Below are 13,430 nucleotides of genomic sequence, written 5' to 3'. Positions count from 1 at the left end.
AGGACAGCAAGGCAGGGAGCACAGACAGGCAGAAGGGGGGAGGGGTCGTCACAACATGTTCTTTTGTTTTGTTTTATTGTTCTGTCTTTTTATTTATTTAAGTATTCCAGTAATGTATGTTGCATGTTTTAATTTGATTGTATTTACTAAATCAGCCTACTATCACCTAAAGAATATATCTAGGATTAAAAGACTAATGTCACAGCAGGATTTGGAAAACTTGTCCATGCTTTTATCTTCAGTAGACTCGACTACTGCAATGGTGTCTTCACAGGTCTCACTAAAAAATATATTAGGAAGCTGCAGCTGATTCAGAACGCCGCTGCTCGAGTCCTCACTAACACTAAGAAAGTGGATCACATCACTCCTGTTCTGAAGTTTTTACACTGGCTTCCTGTGTGTCAAAGAATAGATTTCAAAATACTGCTGCTGGTTTATAAAGCACTTGAATGGTTTAGGCCCAAAATACATTTCTGACCTCCTGCTAAATTATGAACCATCCAGATCTCTCAGGTCTTCAGGGACTGGTCAGCTTTCTGTCTCCAGAGTCAGAACTAAACATGGTAAAGCAGCGTTCAGTTATTATGCTCCAAATATCTGGAGCAAACTCCCAGAAACCTGCAGGTCCGCTGCAACTCTGACTACTTTTAAATCCAGGCTGAAGACTTCTTTTTGTCGCTGCTTTTAATTGAACTATTAATATCTTAGACTGCACTGTAACTTTTATCCATGTACTTTTTCTTTTAATGTTTAATTGAACTATTCATATCTTAGACTGCACTGTAACTTTTATCCATGTATTTTTTCTTTTAATGTTTATTTTATTAGCTTTTATTTTTAATGACTGATTTTAGATGCCATTTTCTTAATGTCTTTCATTTTTTGTAAAGCACTTTGAATTGCCTTGTGTTGAAAAGTGCTATATAAATAATTGCCTTGCCTTGCCTTGTTTAAATGAAATTTGTTTTAGGTTCACTTATAAAATCTGTCCAGGGACAACAGATGAAAAATAGCCTCTTGGCTAACTCTGGCACATTTACAGGAATGTTAATTAATGTGCACTGTCCCTGTTAAACAAATGAATAAATAAATAAAGATAAGTGTATGCTCCTCATTTAGGTGATAATTCTTTAGCTACAAAGTTTTCGTATCTTAAATACTGTTTCATAGCAAACAAACAAATGAAAGAGATGTTAAAGGAATTCAGGTTCATGAGATAAAGAAAAAGGCTAACCTTCAGTCTTTCATCCACTTTGAACAGCTTCCGCTGCTTTGTCCTAAAGCAAAATATGAATAGCAATTATTTTTCTGAGAGAGAAGACAGGATTACAATGAACCAACTTTCTCATACCATTGTTACCAAAGTGTTATTTTCTAATCTTGTAAAGAATCGTTAGCCTCCGTGGGATAATCCAATCCAGATTTGATGAGTGTAGGTCTAGTGGTTTTAGATCAGGACCTGGTCTAATGTGGTCTACATCTGAAAAAAGCACTGAAATCTCCCTTTTTGTATTTTCACAAATAGAATTAAGGTTTCACAAATCTGAAACTGTGTTATAAAGAATCTTTAGACTCTCTTGGATAATCCAGTCCAGATTTGATGAGTGTAGGTCTAGTGGTTTTAGATCAGGACCTGGTCTAATGTGGTCAGGATGCGAAAAAAGCACTGAAATCTCCCTTGTTTGTATTTTCACAAATAGAATAAAGGTTTCACAAATCTCAAACTGGGTTATAAGGAATCTTTAGCCTCCGTGGGATAATCCAGTCCAGATTTGATGAGTGTAGGTCTAGTGGTTTTAGTTCAGGACCTGGTCTAACGTGGTCTACATGTAAAAAAAAAAAGCACTGAAATCTCCCTTGTTTCTATTTTCACAAATATAATTAAGGTTTCACAAATCTGAAACTGTGTTATAAAGAATATTTAGACTCTCTTGGATAATCCAGTCCAGATTTGATGAGTGTAGGTCTAGTGGTTTTAGATCAGGACCTGGTCTAATGTGGTCAGGATGCGAAAAAAGCACTGAAATCTCCCTTGTTTGTATTTTCACAAATAGAATAAAGGTTTCACAAATCTCAAACTGGGTTATAAGGAATCTTTAGCCTCCGTGGGATAATCCAGTCCAGATTTGATGAGTGTAGGTCTAGTGGTTTTAGTTCAGGACCTGGTCTAATGTGGTCTACATGTAAAAAAAAAAGCACTGAAATCTCCCTTGTTTCTATTTTCACAAATATAATTAAGGTTTCACAAATCTCAAACTGTGTTATAAAGAATCTTTAGACTCTCTGGGATAATCCAGTCCAGATTTGATGAGTGTAGGTCTAGTGGTTTTAGATCAGGACCTGGTCTGATGTGGTCTACATGTAAAAAAAGCACTGAAATCTCCCTTGTTTGTATTTTCACAGATAGAATTAAGGTTTCACAAATCTCAAACTGTGTTATAAAGAATCTTTAGCCTCCGTGGGATAATCCAGTCCAGATTTGATGAGTCTAGGTCTAGTGGTTTTAGATCAGGGCCTGGTCTAATGTGGTCAGGATGCGAAAAAAGCACTGAAATCTCTCTTGTCTCTCAGTCTATGGTTCAAACACGGAGGATTGTTCGCTCAGCGCTGTAAATTAAATGTCGCTTAACTTTCCCCTTAACTGCCGAATCGGATGCTCTGAATCGGAAGCCAACTTCAGCGTTGTGTACTACTTACTGTAAGGTAGCTTCTAGCTTCATGTCGAACACTGACAGTAAATCAACATTTCCCAGAGAGCTTTCTTTGAAATCACCAAGTAACGCTAAAAAACACAACATTTATATTGTATGACAAAGTGTTTATTTAATATATCTGGCTAGCTATAGCTACTTGCTAACGGTTTAGCTTACCCGCGCGATTCAAAGTAACGTCAACGTAGCTGTAATTTATGCTTTGCGTACATGTTCGCATAACTTGTAAGTTTACTGACAGGTACATACCTTGTTCACCTGGCTCAGGTGGTGGCTCTGGGGTTGTTGTGTGAGCCACCAATTGAGAATTGCCGTCTTTTTTATTAACAAAATGTCTAATGTCCATCTTCAGAATCTCCGCGTCCGGGGCTGACAGTTTAAAGTTTAAACATTGTCACAGAGGAGAGGTACGTATGGAAGCAAACAAGAGACAGAAGTATTTGAATTTGATCAGACACCGAATTTATAGCATTGAAAATAATTACTTTGAAAATCATGTATCTGAATTTGTTTTGCTCCGAATTTACCTATGTGAAATAAAAATGTAAAAATTCAAGTTAAAAAAATTCGAATGTTCAAATTCAGATCCCAAAAATTCAAGTGAAAAAAATTCGACGTCAAATATTTCGGTGTTTAAAATTCGATGTCAAAAAAAATCGGTGTATACAATTCGACGTAAACAATTGCGATGCAACATCATCCGGGCTACTCAGACAGGATAAGCAATCGAGTCCGAATGCAATCAAACCGACTTCTGGCCTATCAGAGCCAAGCGGCAAACCCCGGGACAGTGCGGTGAAGCCCAATGCTGCAAACTGTATGCGATGGATGCAGATGGGAGCAATTCCCGTAGACCCTATGTTAAAATGTCCAATTTAACATCAGAAAATGAACATGTTTCTAGCCTGGATCCACAAAAACATATTCTGTATATAGTTAGATTCCCCCTTCATGACAACGGGACTGCTGCTCCTAGCTCCTCTCTGCTAGCTCCGTTAGCTCCGTGATGCTACAGCGGCTCAGCTCATGAGGAGAACCCTACTTGAACTCGACCGTGTTTGTTGTGTTGGTTCCTGGTGGACTATTCGTCATGCAAATATAGGATTTATCTGCGGTTGAAACAGACCGTCCATGAATGCAGTTTCTTCGGTAAGTCAACCCTGCGTACTTTATGTTATGTTACTGGTGTTTTTATTAAGCTAACGTTAATGAATGTTTAGAGTTGGGTTAGCATTTGAGCAATCGTAGCTCCATCTGTGCTAACAATGCTATGCGTAGCATCCAAGAGTGTAAAACATTAAAGGGCCCATTGCATGGTCCTTTCTAATGATCATAATACCATTGTTGAGGGATATTACAATAGAAAAATACTGTGCAATTTTCCAAACTCAGATTGGTTTCTCATACATTATCTCTTATGAGTTCTCATTCATAACACTCCGTTCGATGTCTCACTATGGGATGCGCCTCATCGCGGAGCAAACAGAAGCATCAATCTCATTACGCCAATCCAGATTGGCTGGTGATCTTGACGTCAGCGTCAGGGAATTCACCCCCTATAAGTAGCTTGCGCCACGACGCATGCGTCATTCAAACACCTCTTCTCGCTTCAGAGCACATCTCTATAGTAGCCGGACAAGCTTAACGGTCCACAGACTGAACCCAAATATAACTATTTCGGTCGACGGGCGCTCGCCGGCTACTCCTTCTGCTTCGCAAGAAGACGGTAATACTAACGCCAGTTAGTATTAAAATCGACCTCGCCGTTTCTTTCCCCGGAAAGTAAGGTAAGGTTTTGATTTTTTCTCAAGCTAGCTACGCACCTGTTGCTAGCTAGCTTCCCCTTACTACCGACACCACGGTAGCGAGGACGCTTTTCTTTTTCTCTCTCACGGAGGAGAAAAAGATTAGAAGTATATTGATACACCAGTCAATATTCTTTGAGAACAAAGGACCCACACTGTCCCTTTTTCTCCGGATTAAGGACGGGTTGGTAACACTTTTTCTCTCAACGACGTACCTGTTACGAGCGGGTCCTCTCCACGCCACGAGGCGAACAAGATGGACGCCTCTCCCCCTCACACCAGAGGAGTCAGGGACTCGGAGGCTCGGTCATGCGGCTGCGGGTTGAAGATAGCAGGCACAGACTCACACCATGTCTGCTCGTCCTGCCTCGGGCTGGAGCACGCCCAGGAGGCTATCGACAACCCCGGCTCGTGCGGGCATTGTGCCCGCTTCACCCGAAAGAGCCTCCACCGACGGCTAGCACACCAAGCTAGCTTGTTGGAACAGGACTCCCTCATGTCCACTGATTCGCCGTTTGGCAATCAAGACACGGGGGCGTCCGCCGCAGAGACTGAGCCCCTCACTGTGTCGGTCTGGGGCTCACTAATAGCGGCAGCTGCGGAACCGGGATCCCACGCCGTGTAAGGCCGGGACCCGGTGGCGGCAAGAGACGCGGGAACGGAGCCCCACGCCTCACTAGGCGGGAGCTCCCAGCGAGACCTCACCATGGTCTCGCCCGCAGAGGCTCGGCCTGCACCGCATACCGCCAATGGAACTGCTGGTGGCAGCCCACCTCCTACCGAGGATGGGCCCGTCACCAAGCAGGAACCCCACGCTGCCAGCGAAGGTGGACCGTTTCCAGTCGACCATGACTGAACGGTCCTACAGAGCCGCAGCGTTGTCCGCCAGGGCTCTGAACGTTTCCTCACTGCTAACCGCATACCAAGCGGAGCTCTGTGAGGATATGTTGAGTAATCCTGGACCGGCCGTTCTGGATGAGTTGGCCGCGGTCACAGACATTTGTCTCCGTGTCCAACGCTGCGCCGTCCAGGCCACGGGCAAAACAATGGGGATCATGGTGGTGCAGGAAAGAGCTAGATGGCTCAACCTCACCAACCTCCCAGACCGGGAAAAGGAGGATGTGCTTGACATGCCCATCGTTCCCGAGGGGATTTTCGGCTCCGCTCTTGCCTCCATGCAGAGGAGATGCAAGTCGAAAAAGAAGGAGGACGAGGCCCTCTGCCTCCCTCGAAGGGCCCAGCCGCTGCCTTCGCAGCGGCAGCCCTTCGTCCAAGTTGCTCCGAACCCTGCTCGGTTCAAAATACCGAAAACGCAGAGGTCGCAGTCCGCCCCGAGTCCCCAGCCCAGGCAGGGGACGAGGGCGAGCTGGCCTAGAAAATCTCCGGTTCCGGCTGCAGCCCAGGCGCAGCCAACCCAGAATTTCGGCCAGCAGTCGAGGAAGAAGAAGCGAGCGGCGTGACAGCCCCTCCTTCTCCCCTCTGTGACAGAGCTGGAAGTCTACGGTTCCCCAGCTCTAAATGTGTTCCCGCCGCCTCGAGAGATGCCTCAACACCATCCTCAAGTCCGCGTAAACACATGTCACACACTTATTGATTTTTCTGTCATAAAACATTTTCCGCTGACGCATCCAGCCTTCGAGCCAAGGGCGCAGCTCGAAAAAATGAAAAGGAAAAACAATAAAAACAATAAACAGTCCGTCAACTGTTCCCCTTCTGAGAGCAGCTACGGCCTCTCTCAAAGGGCGGACAATTGACGGGTCTGTGAAGGCACCACCGTCACGCGCATGCGCAGTGCCGGCTGGAGCTGTAAAGGCACCACCGTCACGCGCATGCGCAGTGCCGGCTGGGGTCGTGAAGGCACCACCGTCACGCACATGCGCAGTGCCGGCTGGAGCTGTAAAGGCACCACCGTCACGCGCATGCGCAGTGCCGGCTGGGGTCGTGAAGGCACCACCGTCACGCACATGCGCAGTGCCGGCTGGAGCTGTAAAGGCACCACCGTCACGCGCATGCGCAGTGCCGGCTGGAGCTGTAAAGGCACCACCGTCACGTGCATGCGCAGTGCCGGCTGGAGCTGTGAAGGCACCACCGTCACGCGCATGCGCAGTGCCGGCTGGTGTTGTGAAGGCACCACCGTCACGCGCATGCGCAGTGCCGGCTGGAGCCGTAAGGGCACCACCGCCACGCGCATGCGCTGTGTCGGTGGGGATTGTCGAAATGGGGCACCACAGTGCTCAGACACTGGAGGGCCCCATAACACAACAAATAGAGACTCAGAGGGGAAGAGACGTGACATCTCAAATGGCTCGAAGGAGCATACAGCGGGAGATGCTCACGACATCTGCTTGGGTTTCTCAAGACAGTTACACGGAGCTACAGACTCCAAGTCACCGTCACCCCCCCTCGCTTCTCGGGCATTCTGCATTCGCAGGCCCGAGGAGAGTCAGCCCATATTCTGGAGAGAGAGATTCTCTCACTCCTAGAAAAGAGGGCTATATCTATTGTACCCGCCGAGCAGAGTCAGGGCGGCTTCTATTCCAAGTACTTCCTCGTTCCCAAACGGGGAGGGAACGGAATTCGGCCAATACTTGATTTGAGGGCTCTGAACAAATATCTAAAAAGATATAAGTTCAGAATGCTCACTCACACATCTCTGCTGCGGCTCGTGCGACAAGACGACTGGTTTACATCAGTCGACCTGAAAGATGCGTATTTTCACATCCCAGTATATTACCCACACAGGAAATATCTGAGATTCGCATTTCAGGGGATCTGTTATGAATACAGAGTAATCCCCTTCGGTCTGTCTCTCAGTCCAAGGGTGTTTGTACGATGTACGGAAGCCGCGATAGCCCCGTTAAGACAACAGGGTATTCGCCTGGCGACCTACCTGGACGACTTGCTGCTTCTCGCACAGTCGGAGCAGGAGGCTGTTACGCAGACAAATGTCCTCGTAAAGCACCTGCTCAACCTGGGTTTCATAATAAACACAGAGAAGAGCATGTTGTGCCCCGCGCAGACTATACTCTTCCTGGGTTTACACCTGAACTCGGTGCCCTTTTCAGCTCGCTTGTCAGCGGAAAGAGTGAAAGCTTTCAGAGCTTGTCTCGCTCTTTTCCAGCTGCGCAAACATGTTCTCTTCAGATCATGCCTGTGATTGCTGGGGCTCATGGCGTCAGCCATCCTGGTCGTACGACTGGGACGCTTACACATGAGGGAGTTTCCGCACTGGGTGGCCGCCCTAAAACTAAACCCGAGAGTGATGGTTACTGTGAAATGCGTAATGGCACTGCGCCACTGGCTGCTCCCGACTTTTCTAGTACGAGGTGTGCCTATGGGGGCTGTCCTTTCACGGAAAGTGGTCACCACGGACGCATGTCTGACAGGTCGGGGAGGTATTTATGAAGGTCGCCCGGTGAGGGGTCTCTGGAGCAGAGACCTCCAGTGGGCGCACATAAATTACCTGGAGCTTTTAGCGGTGTTTCTCACCCTAAAACGCTTTCTGCCTTTCCTCAGGGGACATCACGTCCTCGTGAGGACAGACAATACGATCACAATATCGTATATTAACCGCCAAGGGGGTTTGCGTTCTCTCCAGTTACACACACTGGCGCGCAAACTGATCCTATGGAGCGGTAGACGTCTCCTCTCTCTGAGAGCGACGCACGTACCGGGAGTGATGAACCTCGGGGCAGATCTACTGTCCAGAGGTATACCACTTCATGCAGACTGGACTCTACATCCAAGGATTGTGAGCCAGCTGTGGGTGCGTTACGGCAGAGCCGCGGTGGATCTGTTCGCATCGAAAGACAACGCTCAGTGTCAGCTGTTCTTTTCGATGCACGATCTAAATGCACCGTTAAGCGTGGATGCACTCGCGCCCGATTGGCCCCCGGGCCTTCTGTACGCGTTCCCACCCCTGGCTCTGATACCCCCAACTCTGGCCAGAGTGAGAGAGCAACGCCACACACTTATCCTGATAGCTCCGCACTGGCCAGCTATGCACTGGCTAGCGAAGATATATCAGCTGCTGTGCGGGCAGCCATGGCAGCTCCCACTACGCAGGGACATACTGTCCCAAGCGGGGGGGGGGGCGATCTTTCACCCACACCCAGAGCGCTTGGCTCTATGGGCCTGGCCCGTGAGTGGTACAATCTGAATACAGTGTGACATGAAGCTGACCCTGGCAGCTGCCAAGCGAGCCAGTGGCACTCATGCACTATCTGTACAGTCTTCATGCACTCAGTTCGCCCCAGGGCAAACAGAGTGTGGTTGAAGCCCAACCCTACCTTTATCTTAAGGCGGTTGGTTCAGGTACCACATTTGACATTGAGGCATCCTCCCCGCCACTGTATTCCTCCGGGGAACAGCGGCCGGATTTGCCGTGTCCAGCCCGTGCTTTACGCACGTACAGGGACAGATCAAGGGTGCTTCGTCATAATGACCAACCCCTTGTGTCCTGGGCTAACCCTTATAAGGGCAAGCCTGTTACTAAGCAACGGCTCTCCCACTGGTTTGTGGAAGCAATTGCTTTGGGGCTCATACAAGTCAGAGTTCGCAGGCACCCTCGGGTCCGCGAGCTCTTTCGACTCAGGGTCTGGGTGTCAGCATCCTAGGCTCTGTCCAGGATGTCTCCCATCCAAGACATTGGTGCAGCGGCGAGCTGGTCCTCGCCGCTCACTTTTGTCCGCCTCTTAACAGGCTGGACGTTCTGCTCCCAGTGTGACTCAAGCAGTGCTGGGCACCTGGTTGAGTCAGAGCTCTACCTGTTAAGTTCTGGTTGGTTTGGTGATTTTCGAGATAAGCTCGTCGGACAATACGGGAGCTACAATTTCCCATAGTGAGACATCGAACGGAGTGTTATGAATGAAAACTATAGGTTACTTACGTAACCCCAGTTCTCAGAGTAACATGAAGTGAGATGTCTCACCAGACGGCCCTCCTTGCTATGGTGAAGCGAGAAGAGGTGCTTATTTTGAATGACGTATGCGTCGTGGCGCAAGCTACTTATAGGGGGTGAATTCCCTGACGCTGACATCAAGATCACCAGCCAATCAGGATTGGTGTAATGAGATTGATGCTTCTGTTTGCTCCGCGATGAGGCGCATCCCATAGTGAGACATCTCACTTCATGTTACTCTGAGAACTGGGGTTACGTAAGTAACCTATAGTTTTCACTCCCTGTGCTAAACGGCTCGATGGAGTTCCTGCCCCCACCCTCCTGTGCGTCCAGTGTGCTCCGATTGGTCAGCTCTGACACTCTGTTCTGATTAGTCAACCACCAGAGAGGCTCTGCCCCTGTTGACATCTGCCGTAAAGTGGTTTAGCGGGTACTTAGCAACATAGCAATACTAGATTTGAGAATCGATAGAGAGTTATATAGATAAATAGATAGCTTACATATAGCATACAATGGCGTACGGAGCATACAATTTCAAACCTCCGTTCGATCCTAGAATAGACCAAATCGCGAGTCTTGCCTCGCCGTTCACTAGAGCAGACCAAACAGTGTCATTGTGGTACGTTTTTATCTAGTATATGTCTTACATTTCAGATGTCATCAGATGTACCTACAACTGTTGTTATTTAGGTGCCGTTGTGGAAACTGCGCTTTGATGCCAAGTGACGGCGAAAACGTGTGCTGCAATAGCATAAGAAAGGTAGCCTAGCTTAGTTACATTATGTCGGCAGCTAGCTGAAAACACCAACAGTAGCACACATATACCAAGATATACAGTATACATGTTTTTCAAGTCAATAGACTATATGCACTTTTATTACTTCCTTAGTAATTGAATGTTTATTTTGTAAACCTTTCCCATAGTTGGTTTAATTGCTAAACGTGTTTTGTAACACATCTTACCTTCATAGGTTGTAACACGCATGCTGCAAGTTCCAGAACCCATTAACTGCATGATTGACCACCCAGGACTAGAGCCTAACTGCTTGAACCCATACACCCTGCAGAATCTCCACAATATTTATAAATACAGTTTCGGACCTTTGACAAATACAACGGAAGAAGAGTAAGTTATTGTTACCTGTAATAAACTACTACCGTTTGATGAAAAATAAAATCATGATTTGCTATTTATGAATGATATGTTATAGGAGCAAATAATTCAGGAAAGAAAGGCTACTAAGTATTTCCATCAAACTTTATTTTTACAAATGTACAAAATGTGTGAATGTATATTTATACACTGTACATCATCCATTCCTCTCCTGATAGGCGTTTTCGATATCTTGCGTATCGCAGCTTTGTAAGCTGGTGCTGGGGATATTTAGGGCGAGGCATCAGAGTGGTGATTCCGTCGTGTGTTGTGCTCCGGATCCGCCAGGAGTTTCCAGATCTGGCTGGACAATATGTAGGATTTCGACCTCCTTTGGGGGGAAACGGGAGAAACGGCTGACAATCATTTCCTCCTTGGGGGGCCTGTCAAATTGAGTTGACAGGTCCTCTGGGACGTGGATTCGTTTCAGCTCGTCCACAAAGGGTGTAGGGTCCAGAAAGACTTTGTGAAACACAAGCCTCGTCAGCTCATCCACATAGACTGAAAAAGAAAGCATTGTATAAATAATTTGTTATTGTTATTCACTTTTGTATTTAATGTAATACTTTTATTGTTCATTGTATCTTGTATCTCTTGCGAGGTCCCAATCCTGGGCCCTTTATTGGTGTGGAGGACAAGGGGATTTCTGTGTAGGTGGAAGTTTTAGTGCCAACACTTTTGAAAGACACCGTGGGCTGGATGCCTGTTAATAAAAAGGGAAAAGTGCATAAATACTATGTACATTAGATAAGACACTAATACATTGTAAAAGGCCAACAACTTGTGTACATCTGACAGATTAATTCATGAAAAATGTACAAACTACAAACAGCACTGTATTTCTTGTAGTCAACATAACAGTATTTCTGTGATATACAATAATATCAAATAAGGTTTTATTTATAGAGCACATTTAAAAACGATTTTTGGTCGAGCCCAAGTGCTGTACATGTAATAAAAGCACAATTAAGGTAATGTATCTGATTTGTCAGTGTTATAGTCTACCTTTGCTTCTCACGTGTGCCGATTTCAGTGTTCCCCGGGCCAACTGTGTAGCAACAGAAATGGCGGACACTTTAGATTCCACTGTCTGTGTTCCCACAGACCGTGTCTCAACCCTCTGAGTTCCCACACAAACAGTCTGTGGACGGTCTGTTTGACATCCGACTGTACTGGAGCGGTGGGTATTGTGTTCCTGCTGTGATGTACTCTAAGAAAGATACACATAGTATTCATACAATAATTTTGTATGCGAGGAAAACAGTCAATTTCATAAAAGCAACACTTTTACAATTACAATGTTCTACAGATAGTCTGCTACCTTTTCCCATGTAGCGTAATATTTCAGACTCTTTGTAGCTCAGTAGCATAGCTGCTAGGACCACCAACTTCAATGTAATTATGTTTGGCGACTGACCGTACGTTAAATCAGCCAGAGTATAGCTACTGTCTAAGTATTTCGTGTGTGTTTGCAGACGAAATTCTCCAGCTATGATTATCTATCAGTAATCAACACAGTTAGCTTGCCAGCTAATATGCAGTTTAACAGCTAGTCTACGCTTAGCAAGAACATCTTACAATTGCAATATTATACAGTTAGTCTGCTACGTTCGGTCATTCATTGTAGCTGGCATGAAAACAATGTTTTTCATAACATCTCTAGGTTAGAGCTTCTAGCTTAGCTTATTAATGGTAGCTCGGTAGAATACACGAACGGCAACTGTAATTACTGACCGTACGGTTAAATCACCCGGAGTATACTGTCTATGAGTATTTCGTGTGTGTTTGCAGACATTCTCCTGCTATGAGATACATGTAAGGCCATGTGCTCACATCGGTGTTGAGGTCTGGGAATGCTCGTTAGCCCTCGTGTTTACCTCGGTAGCATAGCATAGCATAGCATTTACACAGTCGTGGTAGATACATTGTTTGTTTTAAACAGAATAAATACACAAACCACAATGAATACTTACAGGTTGTGTACCCGAATCTCCCGCTGGTCCAAACAAAGTAGGAACAGCATCGTCCTCCAATATCAGCTTTGCAAGTCCGAAGCTAAACATTGTTAAGTTTTTAAAGCTTTGGTCCGTGAAATGCCGCGCACACACAACAGTACCGGCTGGTAAATCAGCTGGAACAGTGTTACAAAGGAATGTCAACCACTGACTTCGTCGTGGTTCTGCCTTCGGTACTGCAAACATTGTGGATTTCTCCACACAATAAAGGCAACAGACCCTCCGCGACATGACTGGATAGAGCTTTGAAAAGAAGCAGGTTTTACGACACTTAATATGGTCGGCTGGCAGAGGAAGTGACGTCACGCGATGCAGCTACGTCACGCGGGGCAGGAAGTAAACAATGGAAACTGAGAAATCTCCAACGAGGCTTTTGGGGGAGGTCTTTTCTGTGTTAGAGTTTTACTTCCTACAGGGTGTACTTTGAGGGGTTTTGACTTTGCAGACTGTTTACATGCATGGACACCTTCATAACACACAAGGAGACGGGTAATAACCGTAAAAGCATGCAATGGGCCCTTTAAGTGGGATGCTACTGTATACCAAAAGGCTTCTGTGCGAGGTTGCTAAAATAAGGTCATCCCTGTACGTTTGATAGCTAGTTTGCTAGTTAGGTTACTGTATGCATTGTTAAGGTTCATTTAAATTCGCTATGCTCTACTATAGCATAAAATAGACTAGCTAACGTCAACGTATTGTTGAAGAGAGGCTTAGTGTATAGTAAATCAACCTCACAATGAAATGTGTGTATCTTTAAAATATGAACGTCACATTTCAAGATGGTCCAGAAATAACGCTCCCTTAGATATTGTAATATGGTTTGTTGAACTGGAGTTATTTATTGCA

General features: G+C 46.0%; 1 long non-coding RNA gene across 1 annotated transcript; it reads right to left on the bottom strand.

Moving 5' to 3' along the window:
• Nucleotides 1-10,449: 10,449 nt before the first annotated feature.
• LOC117555218 lies at nt 10,450-12,817 on the bottom strand. Its single transcript, XR_004570369.1, has 3 exons — nt 12,543-12,817; nt 11,575-11,779; nt 10,450-11,272 (listed from the first exon to the last, which is right to left on the bottom strand). It is a non-coding gene; the product is annotated as an uncharacterized LOC117555218 (long non-coding RNA).
• Between the last annotated feature and the right edge of the window lie 613 nt (nt 12,818-13,430).

The sequence above is a fragment of the Gymnodraco acuticeps genome, unplaced genomic scaffold (assembly GCF_902827175.1).
Source record: "Gymnodraco acuticeps unplaced genomic scaffold, fGymAcu1.1, whole genome shotgun sequence".
In the NCBI taxonomy this organism is placed as follows: Eukaryota; Metazoa; Chordata; class Actinopteri; order Perciformes; family Bathydraconidae; genus Gymnodraco; species Gymnodraco acuticeps.
The sequence above is the reverse complement of the archived record's forward strand: the minus strand, read 5'-3'. Positions and strand labels throughout refer to the sequence as shown.